At 43.7% G+C, this 13,656-nt stretch overlaps 1 long non-coding RNA gene across 2 annotated transcripts in view; it reads left to right on the top strand.

The window, feature by feature from the left end:
• Positions 1-11,811, top strand: part of LOC138992030 (uncharacterized) — a 102,401-nt gene extending 90,590 nt beyond the window's left edge. For both annotated transcript variants that reach the window (XR_011467833.1, XR_011467834.1), the window contains 2 exons: positions 8,815-8,950; positions 11,100-11,811. This is a non-coding gene — a long non-coding RNA (uncharacterized lncRNA). The remainder of the gene's footprint in view (positions 1-8,814; positions 8,951-11,099) is intronic.
• The last annotated feature ends 1,845 nt before the right edge of the window (positions 11,812-13,656 follow it).

The raw sequence follows: 13,656 nt of genomic DNA, 5'->3' as shown, positions 1-13,656 counted from the left end.
TTTTTGGCTGTGCTGGGTCTTTGTTGCTTGTGGGCTTTCTCTAGTTTCAGTGAGTGGGGGCGGCTCTGTGTGTCACGTGGGCTTCTCACTGTGGTGGCTCCTCTTGCTGTGGAGCACAGGCTCTAGGTGTGAGGACTTCAGTATTTGCAGCACGCAGTTTAACAGTGGCTCACACGCTCTAGAGCACAAGCTCAGTAGTTGTGGCCCATGGGCTTGGTTGCTCTGCAGCATTCCCAGATCAGCGATCCTCTGCATTGGCAGGTGGATTCTCAACCACTGGAAGTCCAGCCATTACTGCCTTAAACATACTTTGTTCATTTTTCTCTTGTCTTTCTAGAATTCTCATAATGCAAATATTGCTTCCACTGATTATATCCCACAGGTTCTATAGGCTTTTTTCACTCTTTCATTCTTTCACCTTTCAAGTGTCCTGTCTTCTAGGTCACTGATTCTTTCTTCTGCAGAATTGAGTCTACTTTTGAGACTCTGTTGAATTCTTCAGTTCGGTCATTGTATTTTTCAGCTCTAGGATTTATTTATTTCTTCTAACTTCTCATTTTGCTGATGCATGGTTTTCCTAATTTCACTTAGCTTTCCAATCAATAGATTGGTATCACATTTCCATATGAAGAACAGCATTATTATGGCAAAGAAATCTTATATTTGTTGATCAAATACACTGTCACCCCTTTAACCAAGAAGGCAATAGTAGTTTTTTATTTTTAAGAATTACAAAATAAAAATACATTAACAGAATCAATAAATGATGTTCTGCTTAACAAACTGCTTTTCTCGAATCCTAAGTAGGTAACTGTTTTCTAGTTATAGGTTCTCTTCTAGGCTGTTTAAAAGGCAAATTTAAATAGCACAAAGAGAAAAATAAACACTGAAAGAGGCTAGTATTTTATGGTTGTGCTATGAAGCATGCTTGATAAATTGCACCTGTGGGGATTTCCAGGTGTACGTGTGTGCACATGATGCAGTGAAATTCACTGACTGAGAGAAGGGGAAAGTGGAGATGTATAACTCAGCTTTTTAGAAAACTAGCAGGCAGACACACTAAGATATTTAGGAATGCTGTCTTTAAACATAAAGACATATATAGGACATAGGGAGAAACACCCCAGTTTAGGAACTGGATAGGACTAATTTTGAATCCTGGCTTGGCTATCAGCCAATTGTAACTCCTTGGAGCTTCAGTTTTATTTATAAAATGGTGATAAGAATATCTAAGTAGGAGGGGTGTTGTGAGAATTAAATGAGATTAAATGTTAGTGACTTGTGGTTAGGAATCAGGCTTTTATTCATCACACAGCCAGGGGTATCTGTCTGCTTTCCTGTTCCATCTGCTCTTAAGGGTATAATGTCATAAAGAATGTGAATTTGGGAATCAGTTCGATTCCAAAGAGGAATTCTGGCTTTGCTACTTAAGCATTTGTGATCTCAGGCAAGTTAATGTCCCTGAGCCTTATCAGAGATAGGGATACCCACCACCTTAGATTAAAAATGTGCAGATTAAATCATATGATTATACTTAGCTCCTGTCACAGCAACTGGTAGGAGATAGGCAATGCAAACTGTACTGCTAACATGTGTTTTACATGTGAATTACCTTACCTGCCATAGGTAAATAGGGAATTGATATAACACGGAAGTCATGTTGTTTCCTATGCAATTGTTTTTCTTAGCATGTTAATATTTTGAAGCAACCAGAGACACAGAGGCACTCTTTCTTATAGCAACTACCTCTAAGAAAAGCTGAATTTTTTTAGCTGCAAAAAGTAACTGATTCAGTGACTTTAAGAATCCCTGTTATCATCATGTTGTGCTTTCTATGAGAAGTCGGGGTACAGACGATGAATCTGTGAAGACATTTCCCTTTAAACTACAACACTACTCCTTAAATCACATGTTTAATTTTGATTAAACTGATCCCTCTTAGAAATGAATGTTCTCCAGGACTTTTATCTCAAAAGAAGCACCAGCAGTCCCTGAATTCAAGGAATGCAGTGTGCAATGTTCAAGCTAAGGTTTAGTAGGGCTACTATTTTGTTAGTGCTGACATTGTTTTTGTTAGTGCTTGGGTTACAAAATTGTACTGGTTTTTTGAGTGGTCTTCCCAACCTTATTTTTTTTTTATCCCAGGTAGTCCAGTTCTTTTCAATGGGCTATGCTGTACACCATAGGAACTTTACAGGAACACATAGATGGTGTTGTAGCAGGGACATCTGTATACATTCCCTTTCCCTCGAATTTTTTTTGTTTTGAATTTTTTATTTTGTATTGCAGTATAGCCAATTAACAATGTTGTGATAGTTCCAGTGAAGGGATTCAGCTACACATATACATGTATCCAATATTTCTTTCTGTATAAAATCCAAGCAACACAAAGTATAATAATGAAAACAATGGCTCTCATTTATTGTGCAGTCTTTACAAATGAGTCAACCCTCATTTAATTCTCAACAATCCTGTGAACTAGGGGCCACTGTTACACCCATTTCATAAATGCGGAAACTGAGATTTATAAATAACATGAGTAAACGGAGATTAAGTAACTTGCCCAAGGTCACAGCTAGAAAGTAGTAGAGTGAGAATTTAAAAACCTGTGCTTTTTCATTGCCTTTAAGCATGCATCGTATTGTTTTACTTTGTCAGTCTGTTAGCATACATGGGATTACACTAAAATGGTTTAATTTTACAGGCGTTGCCCTATTAGGCGATGTAAAGGAAACTGTTAGTAATTCACAGCTATTTACATTTCACAAGACTCGTGTTCCATTCTAAGAGATCAGGCTCATCAATTATTTGCATTTGGTAACACGTTAATTATACAAATAATTAGCCTTGAGATGAGACATGAACATGAAAGTATAATGAATAGTTTTGCTAATTGCTCTTTTCTGTTATGGACAGTCCTTGATCCAAATTATTACCACCTCAATGTTCAGCCTGCTAAACTCTAACTTTCACTTCATGGAAAAGTCCAAATCAGTGATGACAATTAGATTTCTCTGTCATGCCAACCCTGACCTGTTGATTAGGACTCTCCAGAGCACTGTGTTGAAAAGCATTCTGGTGGTGGTGGTTGGGGGGAACGAGGCGATCTGGGCCTCAGGGGCATCACAGGATGATAGATGAGTCTGTTCACAAAGGTGAGCCTAAGTTGACAATAGGTGAGCCAGAGGAGCTGCCATCTCTAGCCTGAGCATTGAGAAACTTCTGCCTTGGACATCATTTGTTGTTGTTGTTCATAGCTTCTTACTTTCTGTTCCCTTGAACAATCCTACAAGTGAGCTGTATTCTTGGCTAGGAATATAAAAATGAATCTGTCATGGATTGTCTTCTAATAAGAAAGGCGTAAATGGCCATACAAATCAAAAAGTACTGAGTGCTCTAAAAGTAACAGATACAGTGACACAAAGAATCAGAGGAGAAAATGGAGCATTTATAGAAACAGGGAGGCTGGGGCAGAGTGTCTCTTTTGAGTTTATCCTTAAAGGATAACTAGAAATGGTGGGGGGGGGTGCCAAAGTGAGAAAGGCTCAGCATTTTTTCCTTTTTTGGGGGTAGATGTGAATCACTTGCTGTAACAGTAAAGAAGGAAATGTGAAACAGGGGCGGGTACAAGGGGAAAGAGTTCAATGTGGTTGGAATGTAGGAAAATAAAGGAAGGTAAAGTTGGGAAACAAGGGTGGGCCCGGGTTGTGAAGGGCCTGGGAACACCAGGTTAGGAATTCTCTAGAACAATGTCTCTCACAATATGTCCACAGGATGCTCATCGTTTTCATGTAACAAAAGAATCCTGTTGTTAACTGTTGGAGAAACATTGAATAAAACACACAGATTTCTATAACATAGAAGTTTGAGCTTCTAAAATGCTTATATACACTGTAGATTTCCACGAGGCACTTGCAGTTTGCAAAAATCCCAGACTTAGTGATTGTAGAATGTTTTTCTTGGGCACCTCATGAGGTTAGCATTCTGCTGGAACTTTATGCAAAGCATGATGCCCACAGAGTACATAGGTCAACATTACCTGCTAACTGATCAACTGACGGATCTTCTAGGAACCTGTACTAGTGTTACAGGAATACAGAGAAGATTCTTTGCCCCCAGAGAAGCCATCAACCCCTTCCCTCCCTCTCTGTTAACCCCTGTACTTTATTGTTTTAAGTCTCTGTCTTAGCTCGGTTCAGTTGTACTACTCTCATTCCTGGAACTCAGATTCATCCCCTGATAAAACCTTGCCTTGTTTCAGAGCTCTGATAGTACCCTGTTTTAAGTCTCCTGTCATCCTGGATCCCAAACGTGGTGTCAGCACTCAGCTGCCTGATGCCCCCAACCTGCCTGGACTCTTTCTTAGCCACTGCTCTGGTTGCCACATTTTTTGAGTGCTTCTGGTCCTCCTGGGAAACCTCAAGCTTTCCCCACTCACAGCCATGGGGTGACTGTGGATCTGGCTTCTGTTACTTGTTCAGAAATGAGGCTCCTGTTTGCTGCATTCTGGAGAGCTGGGCTCATGCATGTCTGAGAAATATCCTTCTGCCATTCCTGGTTGTTGCAGCTTCCAGGTGAGAGTCTATCATTCTGCTTGGAAAAGATGAGCAAGCAACCTCTAAATTTATCATTTGATTATCCCCCTATGGAAGAGAAAAATCTTAGCAGTGACATGTGAGGGCTGTACTCCTTGAGTCGATTGGGCAAAATTAGGTGGGATCACTCAACCGTCTGGAATAAGCAGTGGAATTTCTAAGTGTTTAGAGATTTGAGACTGTCTCTGTTGGGTGTTGAACAAGAAACCAACGGGGGTGAGATTAAATGAGGCTGGCTGAGTGGGCAAAATCTTAGCAGACAAACTTTGCTGAGAATAAGGGCATGATAGGGAGGGAGAGTACAAACTATAGAAGATGGCACTGCCACTACGAACCAGCTATTGTGACCCAGAAAAAGGACTTGGGATTCATTGCAAGCGTGTGCAGCAAAGACTCTGGGCCCACAGAGGCCTACGTGTTTTGTGAAATTATTAGGAAGAATAAGGAACAAAAACAGAAAATATTACCTTTGTAAGGAATGTGTAGCTCGGGTTGATGCAATTTTGAGAAAGGTGATGAGGCATTTCAAGTGGCCCAGAGACTGGACAGGCTTCTGTTTTAGGACAGGGTGGAGGGTACAGGGGATGTGCTACAGTCTAGAAAATTGCTAAAGGTTCAGGTAATAGGAACACAGACCAAAATACACTTATTAGAACTAGGAATTGTCCTGAGACAGTCTCAGGATTTCAAGCAAGTAAAAAAATGGTTACTAAATGTATGGCATTCGTTACCCGCCCCCCCCAAAGAGGTAGCACAGACTGAAAATAGAAATAGCCTCCAAACAGACAGGCTATTGGGCTGACATAATATTGTGCCCACTGGAACTACCATATATGACTGAGTGAAATCTGATTGTCATAGATGAAATAGAGAGGCCAGTTGTGTCTTCCTAACACACAGCATTAGCTTAATTCTCAGCATCAGTGGAAAAGATCTTGGGTTAGAATTACACATGCCAATCTTAAAAAAAATAAGGTAAGGTGCCTGCATGATATGTATATTGTCATATTATCAAGTGCCTACCTTTTATTGGATACCAGGCTAGGCACTTTATACATGATCTTTAATCTTTTTAATAACACAAGAGGTAATAATTATCCCCATTTCATAGACAAGAAATTGCTCAGATAGGTTAAATAACTCTGCAGGGTCACAGAACCAGTAAGATGGAGGCAATGTAACACTCTCAATGGTAACACTGGATTTCCCAGGCGGTGCAGTGGTAAAGATTCTGCCTGCCAAAGCAAGAGACACAGGTTTGATCCTGTGTTGAGTTGGGACAATCCCTTGGAGAAGGAAATGGCAACCCACTCCTGTATTCTTGCCTGGAAAATCCCCATGAACAGAGGAGCCTGGTGGGCTACAGCCCATGGGGTCATAGACTTGGACATGACTGAGCAGGCATGTGCGTGCACACACACCCAACCAGCCAACAGTCCTCCAAATGATGCTTCTGTCCTTGACTCATTGCTAAATAAAATGACCTCAGTCATTGTAAGATCAGCACATTTGTTCATATTCCTCAAAAGTTCAAAGTACAAGAAAGAACAATTGGGGTCCTGGGGCTGAGACACAAAGGGAAATAGAGCAGGATGGGGGTCAGGGCTTTCACGTGTTCTGACACGTAGCTCTCACAAAACCCATTTTGGAGTTGAGAAGACAGTCTTCTTAGGTCTTTTACTAAGAGGCCCCAGTGCATAGTCAAGGGACTCGTTATGTGAAACCCAATCTGTCTAATGCCAAAGCTGCATCCCTTTTCTCTCTCTTTCCTACAGGGAGGCAACCTCAGAGGTTCCTCCATTGCCACAAACTCCTGGGGGACTTTGCTCTACACGTGCCAAGTGAGTGCTGGCAGGGGCAGAGGAGTCCCATGCATACAGAAATTCCAGTTGGAATTGTCTATTTTTCAAAAGTCTTTATGGAATTTGTTACAATATTGCTTCTGTTTTATGTTTTGGTTTAGTGGCCATGAGGCATGTGGGGTCTTAGCTCCCTGACCAGGGATCGAACCCTTGCCCCCTGCATTGGAAGGTGAAGTCTTAACCACTGAACCACCAGAGAAGTCCCTGGAATTGTCTACTCAATGGATTTTCATCAGTCCCATCTTTACCTTGTCAACATTTTGACAGTTGTCTTGTCTAGTCGGCTATTGTGTTGGTTTTTAACAAGGCGGATAGATCTTCTGATTTCTCTAAATGTTGAGGTTTCTCAACCTCGGCACACTGGCATTGTGGGTAGGCTACTAATTTGTTGTTGGGGACTGTCCTCTGCCTAAACATCATAGAATGGTTAGCAACATCCCTGGTCTCTACCCGCTAGTTAGCAATAACATCCCCCTCCCCCACCAGTTATGACAACCAAAAATGTCTGCAGATCTTGCCAAATGTCACCTGAAAGAGAGAGGGGGCAAAATCACCCCTGGTTGAAAACCAAGGCTGTCACTCAAGGGGGCCACATGGCCTCCTTCCTTGCCTTTCTACCAAAAACCCAACAAACCAACTCAGCCCTCCCAGGAATGTCAGCCAAGGAGCGGTGGTCCAGTGAACACCTGTGGGTGAAGCCTGGCTTTTCTGCTTTGGGGAGGGAATGAAGTACACAGATTGCTGGCCCTGTACTTACTCGATGCCCCCACGAGATGTGAAAAATGTAGAGCTTTCAATGTGCAGATGGCTTGCACTGCTTAATTACCAGCCAAAAGCATGCTAACATTTTTCCTCCCTCCCTCTGCCTGCAGCAGCCCGCCAGGAGCAGTGGAGGCATTAACCGCAGGGAGTGGGTGCCCTTTCCTGCATCCTTATCACACACTAATTATTTGATTCTAAAGAGACAAAGTAGAGAGAATGTAACATATGATTCTGATGACAAACAGTTTTTTAACTGTCTACTGTTCCTAGTGACTAGAGCATAGGAGCTGGTTGCTAAGCAACTGGGAAACTGCAGACTCGTGTACTGGCCATGCTGGTTTCGGAAATGCGCCATAAAAGGAATTCCCCAGTGAGAAGGGATCCCATACCATTGCCTGGTTGCCATGGACACCATATATAAGTGATGGATCCTGGGCTATAGGCCGTGTTTAAGAAAAACTGTGTTACCATTGCTTAAGGCTTGAATGGTATGAGACAGGTATGGAAGACATCTTCTACGTTATTCACGCATCCAGCCCCTTCTCACGTGCTCCCCAGAAAGAGGTCTGAATCTAAGTGGCTGAGACATTCCATCCAATTTCAGCTCTGCTCTTATTTAATATGTTCCAGTCTTTGCTAGCATTGGAAAGGAGTCTGCAATCTGGGGAGCAAGTTTTTAAGCAAGAAAAGATGCCTCGGGTGGCAGACAGGCTGTCTGTCTGTCTATCATCCAACCCTGTTTGGGGGCCACAGAGTGCCTGGATCAGGCACCAGGGCAACTCTCTCTGTTCACAGGTTCTATGGGGATTTTGCAAAACAAGAGATTAGCGGTGAAAAAGACAATAGCCGTGACTCCAAAATGCAACTGGTGTGTCAGGCCGAGCGAGGCACACAATGGGCCACTGCGATTCTGTCAGAAATTAGAAACAGACCTCAGATACTAGGATGAAAAATCTGAGGCAAATATAAAGATGTGGAGCTTAACGTACAAAGACGTGCAGGTTTAACCAGGCTTCCTATGCTGAACAGTTGAATAGACAGGGCTTGTTGCAACTTCACAGGCTACACAGCCTTGTGGACAGGAGACTTGGGACACTCACTAGCCTCTAAGCCCCAGGCCTCACAGATGGGGAGACTGAGGCCCAGCCAGCACAGCAACTTGCTCAGAGAGCACAGGCACTTCTGAGGGGAGGTCTGTAAAGGACAACTGTGCATTTTTAGTTTTGCAGCATAACCAACTGCCCCCCAAACTTAGCAGCTGAAAACAAACACTTCACTATTATTAAAATAATCAACAAGGACCTACTACATATCATAGGGAACTCTACTCAATATTTTGTAGTAACCCAAAGGGGCTTCCCAAGTGGTGCTAGTGGTAAAGTACTCACCTGCCAGTACAGGAGACGTAAGAGACATGGGTTCGATCCCTGGATCAGGAAGATCCGCTGGAGGAGGGCATGGCAACCCACTCCAGTTTTCTTGTCTGGAGAATCCTATGGACAGAAGAGCCTGGTAGGCTCTCAAAGGGGTGCAGAGATTTCAACATTGTAAATTGACAGTACTTAAAATTTTTTTTTTAATTTATCATGTTACAGTTTCTGTGGGTCAGGAATCCAAGAGCATCTCAACAGGGGGCCTCAGACTTGGGGGTCTCTCACAGGCTACCATCAAGGTATCAGAGGGGCTGCAGTTGTCTCCAGGCTCCACAAGAAGAAGATCACTCCTGTGATGGTAAGCCGACCTGAGATCCTCGCTGGCTGTTAGCTGGAGATTTCAGGTCCTTGTTCCGTGGGCCTCTCAGTAGGACAGTTTACAACATGGCAGCTGGCTTCCTCATAGTCAAAGATGGAAGCCACAGCCTCTTTAAACCTAAGCTTACAAATGATGTCCCATCATTTTGGTCATATTTTATTCACTAGAACTGAGTTATTTAATACAAGGTCCATCCTGTACCAAGAGGAAAGAGATTCCATGAGGGCATGGAGACCAGCCGGGGATCATTGGCTATCACAGAAGCTGCCTACCACCATATAACCAAGTATGCTTCCAGGATCCAAGATGGCAGAGGGGGAGAGCCAGGGAGCCTAGGAAAGGGCAGCTAAGAGACGTGATAGATAAATATGAGAAAGAGAAATACAGTAGTACAGAAGAGGAAGAACCTGATAGAGTGGGAACAGAGAAATGGTGGAGGAAGGGAATTAGGGAGTTGGGATGAAGGACATGAGCTATAAGAAGAGAGAGAAAATAGTTCCTGGGTTGTGGCACCAAAAACAAACAAAAGGAGTGAAAATAGGATGGAGAATGAATGGGGAGTGGAAGTAAGGGAAGGGAGCTGGGAAGCAAAGAGCTCAGTGTGAGAGCCATGAGAGTCTCAGTCTTCAGCTTCCCAGACAGCCTTGCACTGTCCTGAGCAGGTATACTAGAAATAAATGTGGCCCCAAACGTTTACTTCTCCTGAATCCACTGAGAACCTCTGCTGCTTTATTAACTGCATGGGAAGTGAGAAGAGACTGGCTTTCTCTCCCTTCAGCCCAGCTCTTGACTCCCTGTTTGACTTTGGGTTTAGTGACTCAACCACGGTGGAATGCAGGGTCCTTATCAGCAAAACAGGTTGGCTGGATGATCTTTAAAGTTTTTTTCTAGCTCTGAAACCTCACAAATTACACATCAGGGACTAGAATGAGGAGTCAGCATAGAAATGGTCCCTGGATCTGATACAGGCTGCCACTTAGGCAGATCTGATGCAGAACTGACCTGCAGTCCATTTTGCCAAATGCCAGTCCATCAGTATGCCTGTGAGGGAAGTTCAGCTCCACTCATGTGTAGTATCTCTGTGCAATAGAGACTCCATGAGCTTAATTCTCAGCACCAAGATCCTCATCTGATGCTATGTTAGGAACGTAGACTCTTCAACCCTCAAAATAGTAGGAAACCACCCAAGGCATGGTTTGTTCAGCTGCCAGAGAGCCATTACGGATAAAGACAAAGCAGGACTCACCGGGAACGTGAGGCTCCAGGGCCTCCAAGATATAGATACTAGGATGCCTGGGTTTAATCACTCTCTTCAGTTGTCGGTGTTTTGTAAGTACCAGCTGCAAAGGACAGCATCCCATACCTCTGTTGGAGCCCTGCCTACTTGGGCAAGTTATAGATGGTCTGCCTGCCACACCATGGTTCATGAGGTACCCAGAGATACGCACACACTTTCAAAAATTGTCTAAGATACATAGAAAACAAACATATGGATACCAAGGAGGGGAAAGGGGTGGGATGAACTGGGAGATTGGGATTGACATGTACACATTACTTTGTATAACAGATAATTAACGAGAACCTACTGTATAGCACAGCTTCCCTGGTGGCTCAGCAGGAAACAATCTGCCTGCCAAGGCAGGAGACACAGGTTCAATCCCTGGGTCAAGAAGATCCCCTGGAGAAGGAAATGGCAACCCACTCCAGTATTCTTACCTGGGAAATCCCATGGACCGAGAAGCCTGGTGGGCCACAGTCCATGGGGTTGCAAAAGAGTTGGACGTGACTTAGCAACTAAACAACAACTGAATATAGCATAGGAAATTCTACTCAGTGCTCTGTGGTGACCTTAATGCGAAGGAAATCCAAAAAAGGAGTGGATATAAATATATATAGCTGATTCACTTTGCTGTACAGCAGAAACTAATACAACATTGTAAAGCAACTATACCCCAATAAAAAATATCCACTGCAAGTGATGGATGGAGCATTTTGAAAAGGCTTGATGTTAAGCCTTGGCTGTGGCCACTGGTTCCATTTCCTAGTGTTTCTATATAAAGAAAATATTTTGAAGGAAAACTTCACTTTCCTAATAATAAGTTTCTAAGAACCTTTTTCTGATTTGCAGAGAATTCAGCTAGAAGACACTTAACGATGAAGAAGAGTGGGTGTAGTAACTCCCAGGCATGACGGAGAAGCTGAGTGTAGCAGATGCGCTGGTGTCCTGCCCACAGCCACTTACATTTGGCCTGGCTTCCATTTGCCAGCATTTACCATCCAAGAGCTGTCTTGGATTTCGACAGCCCTGCCTGGGTAGAAGGTAGAGTGCTAGGAACTGATTAAATATCATCCACTCTCTCCCCCAGAAGCAGCCCTCCACCAGTGACTGAAGGAGTCTGATATAAATAACCCTAGTTCCTCACCCTCACATGGCACAGATCTGAGGGGTGTCTTTACACTGCTTCCTAGAGTTCCCGGAAGGATCGAGGCCCACTACCTTGCCTAAGTAGGAACCAGCTCCAAGATGCACCTCGTATTGACTTCCTCCCCTTGCCTGTATCCACTCTCCCTCTCCTCCTGGTGTTGGATGGCATCACCGACTCAATGGACACGGATCTGAACAAACTCTGGGTAACAGTGAAGGACAGGGAACCTGGCATGCTGCAGCAACAAAGAATTGAACCCAACGGAGTGAACGAACAACAACAACAACTGGTGTTTCCTGGCGTGCCTTCTCTAATAAACCATCTGCCCTTTAACTCTTTTCTCGCGACCTGCTTCTAGGTGAACCCAAATGTCTGCTAGGCAATAGGAAGGAACAGGAAAAAAAAAAAAAGACGGTTATTTAAGGATTTCTGTAAGCAGTGTGCTCTCCTGGTACATTTAAGAGCTTGTTCACAGTGCATTACCCTCCTTTATAGAAATGCTGTAGGACAGGTTAGGGAAAAAGTGCCGCCCACAAGACAGACAAGTCAGAAATGAAGATGAAGCATCTCTGAAATGGTCAAGGAGGTTGCTAGGAACATTGATGCAATTGACAAAACTTCTGTTGACTCACAACTTTCCTGATAGGAGCATCACTAGAGATGCATGTCCACAGAGTCATCTGGGAAAAGGCACTGACAGGGGCAGGGTCTTTTCAGAGGAGATGGTGCTGGAGTGTGGTGGTACCCACACTGGATCATATGATTGCCTCCGGCAGCATCTGGTCCCGAGGCTGCAGTGCTGCCGAGTAATGGGGGAAGGGAAAGCTGAGACACCATAACTTGAAGGGCAACTGAATAGGAAGCAGCTTACCGCATGTGGCCTCAATTTTCCTCTAAAAGCGCATAATACAACTGTCAAAAATGGCACTCTGAACCCAAATTATGAGATAATTATGTTCAGTCCCAAATTCAACACAATAAAGGTTATTTGCTCACAAGCCCTAGCAACCGTCTCATAAGGGGGAGAAAAACACCGCACAAAAACAAAATGTAAACTCACAAGGCAGTAATAAAATGAGCGCACAGCTATTCATTTCAAGTCTATTTTGAAAAGCCTTTGGTAATACCAGTAATTCCCCGTAAAGCTCCTATTCTCCTGCCACAATTCCCTTCTGGAGATAGAAAAAGGTTTTTCTGTTCTACTGTCATTCCATTTAGGGAGATGAAGTCCACTTTCCTTCCCAATTTTGTGTTTTTCATTCTTAAATAAAGTTAAAGAAACCCCTGACCACTTTCTATACAGCTAAGCCTACCGCCTAGGCAGGCCTCAGTGGCAGTCTCTATGTGGATCCTTGTTTTGCACAACAACATTCATCCAATGGTCTTAACAAGGTGCTTAAATGGAGCCTAAAAGCTTTGTCCACAAGTCAAGAACATTTCATTCCCCCAAAAGGTAAAAGAAATTCAACCAACCATCTGCCGATCTCTAAATATTCTGAATCTTCCGAGCATGCAGGCCTGGAGGTCTTTCATGTCCTGGAGGACACCAGGGAGGCTGAGCAACCCCTCAGGGTACCTACAACAGAGGAAGGAAGAGATAAGGGCTCAAGACACACCTTTGATTGCAAGAACAGAAACCTACTCAAACAAGTTCAAGTAAGAGGGTGATGGCTATATGATCTCATGGACACGGAGAAAAAGTTGAGCAATCAAGCCTCAGAGAGGATGGGGACCAGCAGCAGCTTCGGGAGGTGGTGGGGGAGTGAGGTGGTGGGGAAAGGAGAGGCAGGGCTGTGTGCAGGGTGAAAGGGCATGTGGGCACTTAGTCCCTTTAATACAGGAAGACAGAAAAAGAATAGAAGCTGCGGAATTAAATAATAGGAACCAAAGCCAAAAGGAATACATGCATTAACTGAGGAGTGAAGAAATGTCATCAACAAATGCTTCAGCCGGCAGTCAGCACCTCCCTGGCACTAAAGGTCAGCCTGTCCCCGTCAATCAACTAAAACTTGGACTCTGCCTACCTTTCAAGCCCCTTCACAAATGTGCATGTACCCACAGTTAAGACTTTCCCCAGTTTGCTACTTGGAGAGACACTGCTTTGAGAAACATCCCCAGTGTTCTCCTTTCTTGCTGCAAGTAATAATAAACCCTCCCTTCTAGGTGTGGGGTGAAGATCAGCTGTCCCTAATGTACAACCAGCCTTTTCAGTACTACAAATATACTACAAAGACCTCGTTTATCCACAATGGTCATTCT

This window comes from Bos mutus, chromosome 19 (genome assembly GCF_027580195.1).
Source record: "Bos mutus isolate GX-2022 chromosome 19, NWIPB_WYAK_1.1, whole genome shotgun sequence".
In the NCBI taxonomy this organism is placed as follows: domain Eukaryota; kingdom Metazoa; phylum Chordata; class Mammalia; order Artiodactyla; family Bovidae; genus Bos; species Bos mutus.
This window is presented reverse-complemented; position numbering and strand designations above follow the sequence as displayed.